General features: G+C 38.4%; 1 pseudogene; it reads right to left on the minus strand.

The window, feature by feature from the left end:
• Positions 1 to 9,561: 9,561 nt before the first annotated feature.
• On the minus strand, positions 9,562 to 10,290 carry LOC121462523 (annotated as a pseudogene).
• Positions 10,291 to 11,775: the final 1,485 nt, after the last annotated feature.

Below are 11,775 nucleotides of genomic sequence, written 5' to 3' on the forward strand. Positions count from 1 at the left end.
TGTGTATAAATCTGAGCATGGTTGTTCACACCTGGAATCCCAGCGCTTGAGCACTTGGAAAGAGCAGGCGGGGGAGGGGGGAGTCTTCGGTCACATAGTAAGTTGGAAGTCAGCCTGTGCTATGTTTCACCCCATCCCTAAAAGAAAAAGGGAAAACATTTAAGCAAACTCAGTACACCATGAATAAATCTCTGGAGCAGAAGTACTGGGTTAAATGCATCCTCTGGCATGTACACTTTTGCTATTACTGTTGTTTTTGAGACAGTGGCCCACTCACTAGTCAGCCCAGTCTAGCCTCAAACCCATAATCCTCCTGTCTCAGCTATCCCCACTGATAGTAGTATAGTCCTGTGTCACTACATCTGGCTAGAATATACAATTAGCCAAAACAAATAATTTGTTTAAAGTTTCTTCTATGCCAGGCAGTGAGGGCACATGCCTTTAATCCATATACATACATTATTCTTATGAAAATAAAAATATATATATTATATTTATTTGTTGTGTGTGGGGGGAAGGTGTATGTCTGTCATTGGACAACTTACAAAAGTCAGTTCTCTCTATTTACCATATGTTCTCTAGGACTGGAATTCAGACTAGCCAGGTAGCAAATGCCTTGCCTGCTGTGCCTCCTCCTCTTCTTCTTCATGTTGTGTATTGAAGAACACAGACTCCTGAGCAGAAAGGGATCCATGTAAGTGTTATCCTCACCATTGTTGTAATATGAATGGGGCCTGCTTGTTGGGGTTTTTGTCCTGCCCAGTACCCCACAGCTGCCAAGCCCCAAAGAATATCACACAGAGATCTCCATAAGTTATAAAACTGATTGGCCCATTAGCTCAGGCTACATATTAGCTCTTGTAGCTTATATAAACCCATTGTTCTTATCTATGCTAGCCACATGGTTCAGTACCTTTCTCAGCAGGGCAGCTCACATCTTGCTTCTTCAGAGTCTGAGCAGGAGTGGGAGGAATCAACTTCCTCCTTCCCAGAATTCTCATTGCCTCATTTCTACTTCCTGTCTGGTTTTCCTGCCTATACTTCCCTGCCTGGCCAATCAGTGTTTATTTAAAACATGATTGACAGATTACAGACAATTCTCCTGCACTATATTGTTCTTTATTATTATTACTCTATTAGCACCTTAAAATGTAAGAATGAAAGAGACCCAAGAGATTCCTAAGAACTTTTTTCCTACCTGATCTATGTTACCACTTCACATCACCACATCACAATGTCAATCTAAAAAAAGAATAGTCTTCATTCTGAAGCCAGCCATATTTTCCCATACTTTTAGCTCAAGTTCCACCCATTCTTTAACTACCTGGGCCAAATAATCTTTTTTTATTTGTTTACTTTTTTGTTTTGTTTTTTGAGACAGGGTCTCTCTATATAGCCCTGGCTAGCCTGGAACTCAATATACAGACAAGGCTGGCCTGAAACTCATTCCATAGCCTGAGCCTGGCTTTAGGTTCCTGATTTTCCATTCTCCATCTTCTAAGTGCTAGGAAGAGGTGTGCACCACACTTCATCCTCTGCAGGAAGCACCTTACACTCCCCTGAACACTCATTCTCCACACGGATCCTCTCTGACAATGCAGCAAACTCCAACTCTCTCCCCTGCAGGACACCAGTCCACACAGCTGCCTGGATGGACCCCACTTTTGTTCTTTTTCAGTAGTTACAATAGAGGAACTCTCTCTCCATCATCTTTTCGACACTGTGGTGATTATCTGTAAACCCAGCACTCAGGAGACACAGGCAGGTAGATCACAGGAAGATCAAGGCTTTTCTACACAGCACATTCAGGCCAGCTAGGGTGGTGTTATAAGACCCATCCTCATCCCTCCCAACCCCAGCTTTACAAAAAAAAGTGAATGGCATGTAATATTGTGTGATAAAATAAAACTGAAGAAATCGATGCTCCTGGGTTGAGATAGTCCTGTCTATGCTTTTCACTGAGATGGGACCCACCTCACGCTGCTTCTCTCTGCCTGCAGCCTCTTTCTTTTAAAGGGTTTTTAAGGGCCAATAGGATGACTCAGTAGGGAAAGGTGCTTGCTGCCAAGACTAAGGACCTGAGTTCCATCCTTCAGTCCCACATGGTGTAAAGAGAGAACTGATTCTGGCAAATAGCCCTCTGACTTCCACGTGCACATGTATGCGTGTGTGTGTGTGTGTGTGTGTGTGTGTGTGTGTGTGTTTATGCAAGTAGTTTTCTTCTTTCCTGGTCCTGGGTATCAAACTCAGGGCCTTGGAAATGCTAGGCAAGTACCCTACCACTGAGAAATAACCCCAATTCTAAAACATTTTCAGCATATGGACTGAGGATATACAGCTCAGTGGGAGAGTGCATGCCTCCCATGTGTGAACTCCTGGCTTCAGTTACCACCCCTCACACACCAAAAGCAACCACCAAATGATTTTGGTTTGGGTGGGAAAGCCTGTGCTTTAGCTAAAGTGAGGCCAAGGCAGACCAATCACCGGAATCCAGAAGTTGGGAACCAGCAAGGGCAATATAGTTAGACCCTATCTTAGAGAACAATCTGAACATGATAGATCACAGCTGCCTGTATCTGTAAGTTGCTGAATTAAAACAAGTCTGAGACAAGACTTGGGCCAAAGTGCCTGGGAATTGCCTGCAATATTGTTAGGGGAATATCTAAAAGTATCTTGAATACAAAAACATGATGTAACTCAATTGAGCTCTTGTTTTATGAAATGGTTCCATGAAGTATAGCCGAGACAGCAATAAAAATAGAGATAACTCAAAATCAATTTTCTAAGGAAAGAAACCTCTATTCTGTTTAATATAGTTTTCTAATCATTATGGCTATAACTTGGGCTTTTTAGAAACACAGATAAGTTTTATTTTCTGTTACTTTTGCCTGCTTTGGTTACTAAGTTCTACAATAGTGAGACATCTCTTGGTATCCAAGGACTTCTGAAACTGGATTCTGGTTCTCCAATAGTCCCAGATAAATGAATAGGCAAACACACAAGCATATTGGTTGCTTGGCACAAACATTTAAAAAATAACGGAAAAATCAAAATAAAATTTGTGTTGTGCCTGGTGATGTATACTTGTAATCCCAACAATGTGAAAAGAAGAGTGGGTGCTCAAAAACAAATAATCTTGGGAGACCAATAATCTGCCATGGAAGCCCAAAAATGTGAGCCTATTTCCACCTTGTCTAAAGGTCAGACAGTTTCAGCTTGCCATTCCACCTCAACCAAATATCAGAGAGTTGGAACTTACTTTTCTTCTTTCAAGGTTATTGTCTGTTTCTAACTCAAACAAAGGCCCCACCAAGATTTAGAACAGAGAGTTCTGCTCTCTCAAGGTTATTGTCAGCTCGTGTGGCTAATTGCGAGACCTTACAGGTAAGGAATAGAGGAGTAGATGTGTTTCTACCCCAAACAAAAGTCTAAGGATCCATCCAAGTTCTTATTCCCTTAAGGAGATAACAATGAATTCCACCCAGGGAGTAGTTTGCCTACAGAATGTTTTGGTCTAGGGTGTGAGTGATACTTGTTTTGTTCTAGGAACAGAATGTTTAACTAAGAATGTACCCTGCAATTTTCAACTCGTATGTTGATTTCCTTGTATCATGTTAATGCATTTTTTTTTATCTTACTCCTACATTTTGGGGCTGGGGTATTTTAAGTAAATGGAAATTAAACATGAGAAATTTCAGTATTCACTGGAACTCCCTCCCAGTACTAATCCTAGGTTTTCTGTTTTATTATTTTCACTCATATCTTCATTCTTTTAACTATTTTTCTAATTCCCCCCACCACCACTTTGCCTGCTGGTGACTTGTGTAGCTTCTGGTTTGTGCTCCCTGCTCATGAACTCTGGGTTCCTTAATATTCTGGCCACCAAAAAAATCTCTCTGTGTTTACAGAATTGATTTATTTGCTCTTAATTTGTCAAGCAAAGCATATTTGTCAGTATTTAAGCAGGCACCAATGTGGAACTGAGAGGGACTATTCACGCTGCCCCTGGTTGCATCTCTCTGTCGGCGGTTGCATCTCTCCACCATGCGGCTGTAACCATGACACTTGCTGGCCAATAAAGATTATTACTGTCACAACAATTTACTGAAATCTCCTAATGAGGTAAGTATAAAAAAATTAATAAATTTGAAAGTTTTATGATTATAGACAATACCACCGTGCAGGAATTTAATAACCTTTTTGCTTACACTATGGTTGGCATTCTGCAAGACTTATGTAATATTTCTGATACATCGATTTATTTGATATTGGGAATTAGCTTTTCTTTTCATATTGTATTTTTAAGAAAATGGTTTGATAACAGAGCCAAGAATGAGGCACTTTTAGAAACGATACAGTCTTTACAGACTAATAATGAACAGCTAACTGACAGGATTAATGCCATAAAAAATCAAGTTAGCTGAAAAAATTAATAGCATTGAAAAGGATAACATTAATTTGACCGACAAAATTCAATCCATGTCAAAGAGTGCTGAGAAATTATCTGAAAGAATTCATACTGTTGAATTTGACAACCAAAATCTGTTAAAAAGTGTAATAGGTTAGCAGATAGAGTATTTTTCCAGGAAGGCAATCTGCACACTGTTGTAGTAGGCCACTTGTTTGTTCCTAGATGCCCAGACTCAAAATAACCCCACAGAAACTGTATTAATTAAATCACTTCTTGGCCAATCACTTAAGCATATTGCTAGCTAGCTCTTACATCTAGAATTAACCCATCTCTATTAATCTGTGTATTGCCATGAGGCTGGGGTTTAATGGCAAGGTTCCATCTGGTGTCTGTCTCTGGCATGGCTACATGGCTTCTCCTTGACTCCACCTTTGTCCCAGCATTCAGTTTAGTTTTCCATGCCTAGCTCTATTCTGCCCTGCTATAGGCTCAAAGCCATGTCTTTACTCATTAAGCAATAAAATCAACACATATACAGAAGGACTTCCCACATCAGCACTATATCCAAATAATGTCCAAGGATGAGATGTTATCTTTACTGAAAAATTTCATATCTTGAAATTATATATATAGAATAAGGACCAGAGGCTAGATGACTCAATGAAAACACTAGAATTATACATAGATCAAGAGATTTAGGCTTTACAAAAGGGAGTGGTGAAAAAGATTTGAAATGATTGAGGAAGTCATTGAAATTGATAAGCAGGGAGAGAAGGTACAAGGACGGGATTTAATATCACCAGTACATGTCAGAGTCAGAGGTGAATTACTTAGGGTTTTAGCTTCCTACCCTGTAATCACCTCTGAAAAACCATCAAGTTCTAAATGCCCAAAAGGACCCAAAGAATATAGATGGAAATCTAAAGGTATAAACAATATAAAAGAAATTAAGCAAGCAGTAGTATCTTATGACATGCATTTACCATTTGTTAGGGAAATGGTGATAACGTGGGCTTCATGCAATAAGGCTACCCCACATAAGGGTCTTCAATTAGTCTCAGTGGTCCTTGAAGATGGACCTCATCTGCTATGGAAATGCTATTAGTGAAAAGAGGCAAAAATTTTTAGAACAACAGAAAAAAACTGACAGGACTTGAGGCTTCCCAAGATCAAATTCTTGGCCAGGGCACTTATGCTGACCTACAGGGTCAAGCTCTTTATAATGAATGCATAGTGTCCCTATGCCACACAGCAGCCTTAAATGCTTGGGATAGGAGTCAAAAACTAGGAAAAATAATTGACTCATATATTAGGATTAAGCAAGGTCAAAGGGAACTCTTTAGTGACTTTTTTCAAGACTAACTTAGGTTGTACAAATAGGAGTAACAGACCCAGGAGCTAGATGAGTACTTATTGAATCTTTGGCTTTTTAAAATGCCAACTTAAAATGCAAAAAGATACTTGGACTTTTAAAGGTTAATCAGCACCAATGGATGAATAGATCCTGCATACAATGAAATTTGAGATATTTGACTATAATATTGAGGCTTGGGTAGGAGAAGCAATTTCCAAAGGTGTGAGAAGACATCAAAATACCAAATGTTTTAATTGTGGCAGATTATGACATTCAAGAAGAGATTGTAGACAAGGAATTTCTAGAAATAATGTCTCCTCTGGAATTGGCAAAAGTAGTAGAAGGTCTCAATCTTCTGGACGATGTAGAAGATACGGCAAAAGCTGACATTGGACCAATGAATTACATCGAGAAAAGACAAACAAGGCAACCCGATACCATTGGGAAACTCCTTGGGGTGGCCTCTCACAGGCCCCCAAGTCAAACATGGTTCAGTCATTTCTAGTCATTGTTGAGGACATGTCTCATCAGGAAAAATTTAAAATTCCATTGCCTGCAAAAAAAAAAAAACAAAAAAAACAAAAAACCATACTGTTCTAAATGATGGAATAGACATGGAGGATGAATCAAAAACTCCAGTAGGAAATAAGAAGTGTGTATATTTTGCAGACCTCTATAAATGATCAAAAACCAAAGCTAAGGGCACTTATGAATCACATTGTAATTGAGGGTTTACTGAACACAGGTATGACTGTGACTATCATTACTCCAAAATTTTGGCATCTGAATTGACCTCTTTAAGAGGCAGATGTTTGCCGGGCAGTGGTGGCGCATGCCTTTAATCCCAGCACTCTGGAGGCAGAGGCAGGCAGATCTCTGTGAGTTCGAGACCAGCCTGGTCTACGAGAGCTAGTTCCAGGACAGGCTCCAAAACCACAGAGAAACCCTGTCTTGAAAAACAAAAACAAAAACAAAAACAAGAGGCAGATGTTCAATTCCTAGGAATTGGAAGCCTATCTCAAGTAAAACAAAGCATGAGATTGATTGTATGCATAGGGACAGAAGGGCAGAATGAAAAGCTGAGGTCATATATGTGTAATATCACAGTGAATTTATTGGGTCATGATCTGCTGCATCAATGGAATACCCAGATTAATATTCCTGCAGTCCCAGAAACTTATGTTTCTGGGAAGAATATTATAAGGTACTATAAACCAAGGTTACCAGCAATTCAGTTTGTACAAAAACACAAGGCAACTAGCAAACTTTTAGAGGTACCATTGGCCCTACCTTTAAAATGGTTAACTGAGAAACCATTATGGGTTAAACAATGGCCTTTAACAGAAGAAAACTGTAGGCTTTAAAACAGTGTGTACAGCAACAACTAGATGCTCACCATATTAAAGAATCAACCAGGGGCTGGAGAGATGGCTCAAAGGTTAAGAGCATTGCCTGCTCTTCCAAAGGTCCTGAGTTCAATTCCCAGCAACCACACGGTGGCTCACAACCATCTGTAATGGGGTCTGGTGCTGTCTTCTGGCCTGCAGGCATACACACAAACAGAATATTGTATACATAATAAATAATATTTAAAAAAAATCAACCAGCCCTTGGAATTATGTATTTGCTGTTAAAAAGAAATCTGGAAAATGGAGAATGGTGACAGATCTAAGAGCTGTCAACAAGGTAATTCAGCCTATGGGCCCTCTCCAATCTGAAATTCATTTGCCTTCCCTATCCTTTATACATAAAGGATAGCCTCTTATAGTTATTGATTTGAAAGATTGTTTCGTCACTACACCTTTACAAGAAAAAGACAGAGAATAATTTGCCTTCACAGTGCCTACTTATAATAATTCTCAGCCTACTAGGAGTTATCAACGGATTATCCTTTCACAGGGAATGCTCATTAGCCCCACCTTGTGCCAATACTTTGTAAGTCAGCCATTGGAAATAATATGTAAACAATTTCCTAAATCTAAAATTTATCATTATATGGATGACATTTTGCTATATGATTGAAACATAGATACTTTAGAAAGAATTTTTGAAGTAAAGAAAGTTTTGCCAAATGGAGATTATGAATTGCTTCTGAAAAAATAGAAAGAGGAGATTCTGCCAATTACCTAGGTTACAAAATCGGTTTACAGAAAATTAGAACACAAAAGGCACAAATTAGGAGAGACCAATGGCGGACTCTTAATGACTTTCAAAGATTGTTAGGAGACATTTCCAATCTATGACCTGCTGTTGGGATAACACCTGATCTAATAATTCATTTAAACCAAACCTTAGATGGTGACAAAGACTTAAATAGTCCCAGAAAATTAACAACTGAAACGGAGAAAGAATTAACTGTCGTTGAAGAGAAATTATAGGAGACACATATGGATCAGGTGAATCTAAATCTTAATTGCATTCTAGTCATATTGCTTTCCAGAATTTCCCTTGCAGGAATTTTAATGAAAAGGGAAGATATTATCTTAGAATTATCTTTTTACCATGCAAATTAAAAACTTATGTGAAGAAGGTTTCTGAATTAACTATAAAAGGAAATTGAGACTTCAAAAACTAGCAGAAATAGACACTGCAGAGATTATAGTGCCTTTTATTAGTGATGAAATTTAAAAAATTATGGGAAGACAATGAACCCTGGTAAATAGCTTGTGCTAATTTTTTTAGGAGAGATTAACAGCAATTATCCTAAAAGCATTAGAATTAACCTTATAATAAGAATTACTTGTATCCTTCCCTGAATTGTATGTGACACACCAATAACTGGAGCATGTACGTTCTTTTTATTTTTATAATTTTCACATTCTTTTTTTAAAAAGCCTATTTAAACTATAAATACATTTCTAATAAATAAGCCCTGAGAAAGAGGTCAATAAGTGGCTGGACTTGGCTGGCTCAGCAGCTGGCTCTCTGTTAGCAGCCATGGACAATGTTTCAGGACTCTGACTTTGGAGACTTGTTTTTTCATATTTCTCATTTAAAAATTTAGACCACACAGCTCTGTGAACAGTCTCACATGAAACAGTAATTCAGGGGAAAAAAATCTTTATCTTAAAAGGAAAAATCTGTTAACCAAATAGTTCATCTTAAAATACATAATTCAGAAACATGTTTGAAAAATTAGAATTTTTATTCTATGCAATAAAGACAATGTGCATTGACTTGGTACATAATTTCTTAGTTTTTGCTTTAGGGAAAAATAATGAGAAAGGTTTGTAAATGTCTTTGTTTATACTATAAACAGCTATTATAATGTCAGCAATCACTTACATGTATAAACATCAACTCTACACGTGATTTATGCCTAGGGATCACTTCATCTAATGAGTCTGAAGGCTTCTTTGAATATGCAGTTATGCCTCAGCTTTGCCATAGCTGTAAAAGCAGCTCTGGCCCCAGAACGTGGGGGGGGGCACACTTCATGCAACCATCATCAGTGTACGAACTTTTCAACACCACATGCACCTGTTACGAGTATAAAAGTTACTACACAGTCTATCTACCTCCATAAAACCTGGAATGATTCATCCACCACTACATGAAGATGCATGGACAGTCCCATCCCAGTTCTTAAGTAAAAAGCAGAACTCTGCAGGATATTCCACTGTCAGGGCTTGAGATCATAACAGAAATTCAGTGGGCAAAAGTCCAAGGGCTACAGAAAAAGGAACTGAACATCGAATGTTAACCGACCTTATCCTTTCTAATTTGACAGTTTAAGGCATTGAGACCTAATTGGTTTTTTTTGTGTCTAGTTACAAAGACAGCTCCATCTTCTATCTTAATTCTCAGGGATGTCTCCCAATAGTTTCACACTGCTACTGATGAGATCACTTCATCCAACTTCAGCCATTTGTTCTTCCCAAGACTTCATTTCATTATCATAACAAATTCTATCATTAGCAAACTGAATACATGCCTGCCTTTCATCACTAGATATATTTTTCCAAGCCTGATTTATAGTCTTCAGTTTTCCCTGAGCAGACTCATGTCTAGCCTCTTGGAAGCTTTCAGACACATAAATATTGTATGCTGATCAAGGTCCTTTTGGTTTTCCAAGCAAAGTTAATTCTCTCCTTTTTATTGATGCTTTCTTTTTTAAACGTTTTTACCTAACTTCTTTCTCAAAAGATACTGAGTTGGAGTCAGCAGATCTTTAAACTTGCTCATAGCTTCTTTGTACGCTTTCCATTCTGTCTTAAAATCAGCTTCATACACTTTTTTTTTTTGCATCCAGTAACTCCCTCCATACAGCTGCAATTTTTCTGACCAGTTCTGAAAGATTTGCATCTGGGTGTGTAGCTTTAAATCTAGTAGTTGTTCTGTAGAAAATCGAAGGTATAAGGTCTTAGGTTTCGTTGGATAATTATCCACGCTAGATAAAACACATTTCAGAACACAGACAAGGCTGAGCCGCAAGGGCATGTGACCCCATGCAGTCCACGCACATCTCAGCACCCAGGTGTCCAGGTGCCCTTAGCACGCCCACATTCCCTGGGGACAGCGCCATCGCTCAGGCCAACGATGCTCTGGCTCAGTATTGTCATGACACACACCATGGTACCCACACAGCTGAACAAGCACCATGGGAACCCTGGAAATTTATTATCATGCCCTATGAGCTAGGGCGCCGAGTACGTACATTCTATACTGATGCAAATAAATCAGGAAAGGTAGGTTACAAATTAGAAAAATTAAGTTAAGTTGGACAAAGCTCTTATAATTCTTTCTAAAAGACAGAATTATATGCTATCCTCATGGTTCTAAGTGATTTTAAAGAACCTTTCAATATATTTTCAATTCACAATATTCAGAAAGAGTTGTTTTGCATATTGAAACCACTGAATTTATACCAAATGATATGGAATTGACTTCATTATTTATTCAGGTTCAAGATATAATCAGGAATAGGCTTTTTGCCATATACATAACACACATCTGAACTCATATGGGTCTGCCAGGTCCTCTAGCACAAGGGAATGCAGAAATTGATCCATTATTGATTGGAAACGTGCTGAAGCCCTCAGAATTTCATGAAAAGCATCATGTCAATATCAAAGGTTTAAAGAAAGTTTATATTACTTGGCAACTGTTGGAAAAGTTTCTCTCCTGCCTAGTCACACAGAAACTATATTGTTTGCAATACTGTTTGGTCAATAGATTAAGCATATTGCTATCTAGCTCCTTTATCCTAAACTACTCCATCTCCATTAGTCTATGCACCACCACGAGGTAATGGCCTACTGGCAAAGTTTCAGTGAGCTTTTGTGGAGGCATCTGTCTCCTGTGGACAGCTACATAGCTACTCACTGACTCCATCTACTCTCTCTATATATCTTTTCCAGCCTGGCAATATTTGTTAAGTCATTGACCAAAAGCAGCTTCTTTATTCATTAACTAATAAAAGCAACACATATACAGAAGGACTTCCCAAATCATCTCCCCTTTACTGTCTAAATGAAATGGAAGGTTTTAACTTTAGAATAGTAAAATTGCATATAACAAAACAGGTATCAAGCAAGAATTACAGTTACAATATTTAATCTATTTTATCTTTTATCATAACTACTGAAAACTATAACTATCTATTCTTCAGCTCCATCAAAGACCCCAGGATATATTACCTAAGTTAACAGGAAGTGCAGTGTAAGCAACTTCCCAAACTCTAGAATTGACAGAGACATCTCACTGCCTAGAATATCACTGAAAGCTCTTCTGTAACACTGGGGCACCTATCTTTAGCCTACAGGCCCATAGTATCCAGAAGATTTTACCTTAAAGCAGGAATTTCAAAGACAGTTCCACCTACATTGGCAGTTTGTCAGTCACTTTCTTCTGTGTCCTACAGAATGTCTGAAAGACTCTTTCATGAAGTAGGAACCCTGAAGGACTGTATCACATTCTTTAGGCAAGTTCAGAAGTCATTTTTTCTGTGGGTCCTGAAAGTCAATTCAAGCAGTTCTGACAAGAGCAGTCTCTTGCCCAAATGGTGAAC

The sequence above is a fragment of the Microtus oregoni genome, unplaced genomic scaffold (genome assembly GCF_018167655.1).
Source record: "Microtus oregoni isolate MIOR12 unplaced genomic scaffold, Mior012 000025F_ref0000491, whole genome shotgun sequence".
In the NCBI taxonomy this organism is placed as follows: domain Eukaryota; kingdom Metazoa; phylum Chordata; class Mammalia; order Rodentia; family Cricetidae; genus Microtus; species Microtus oregoni.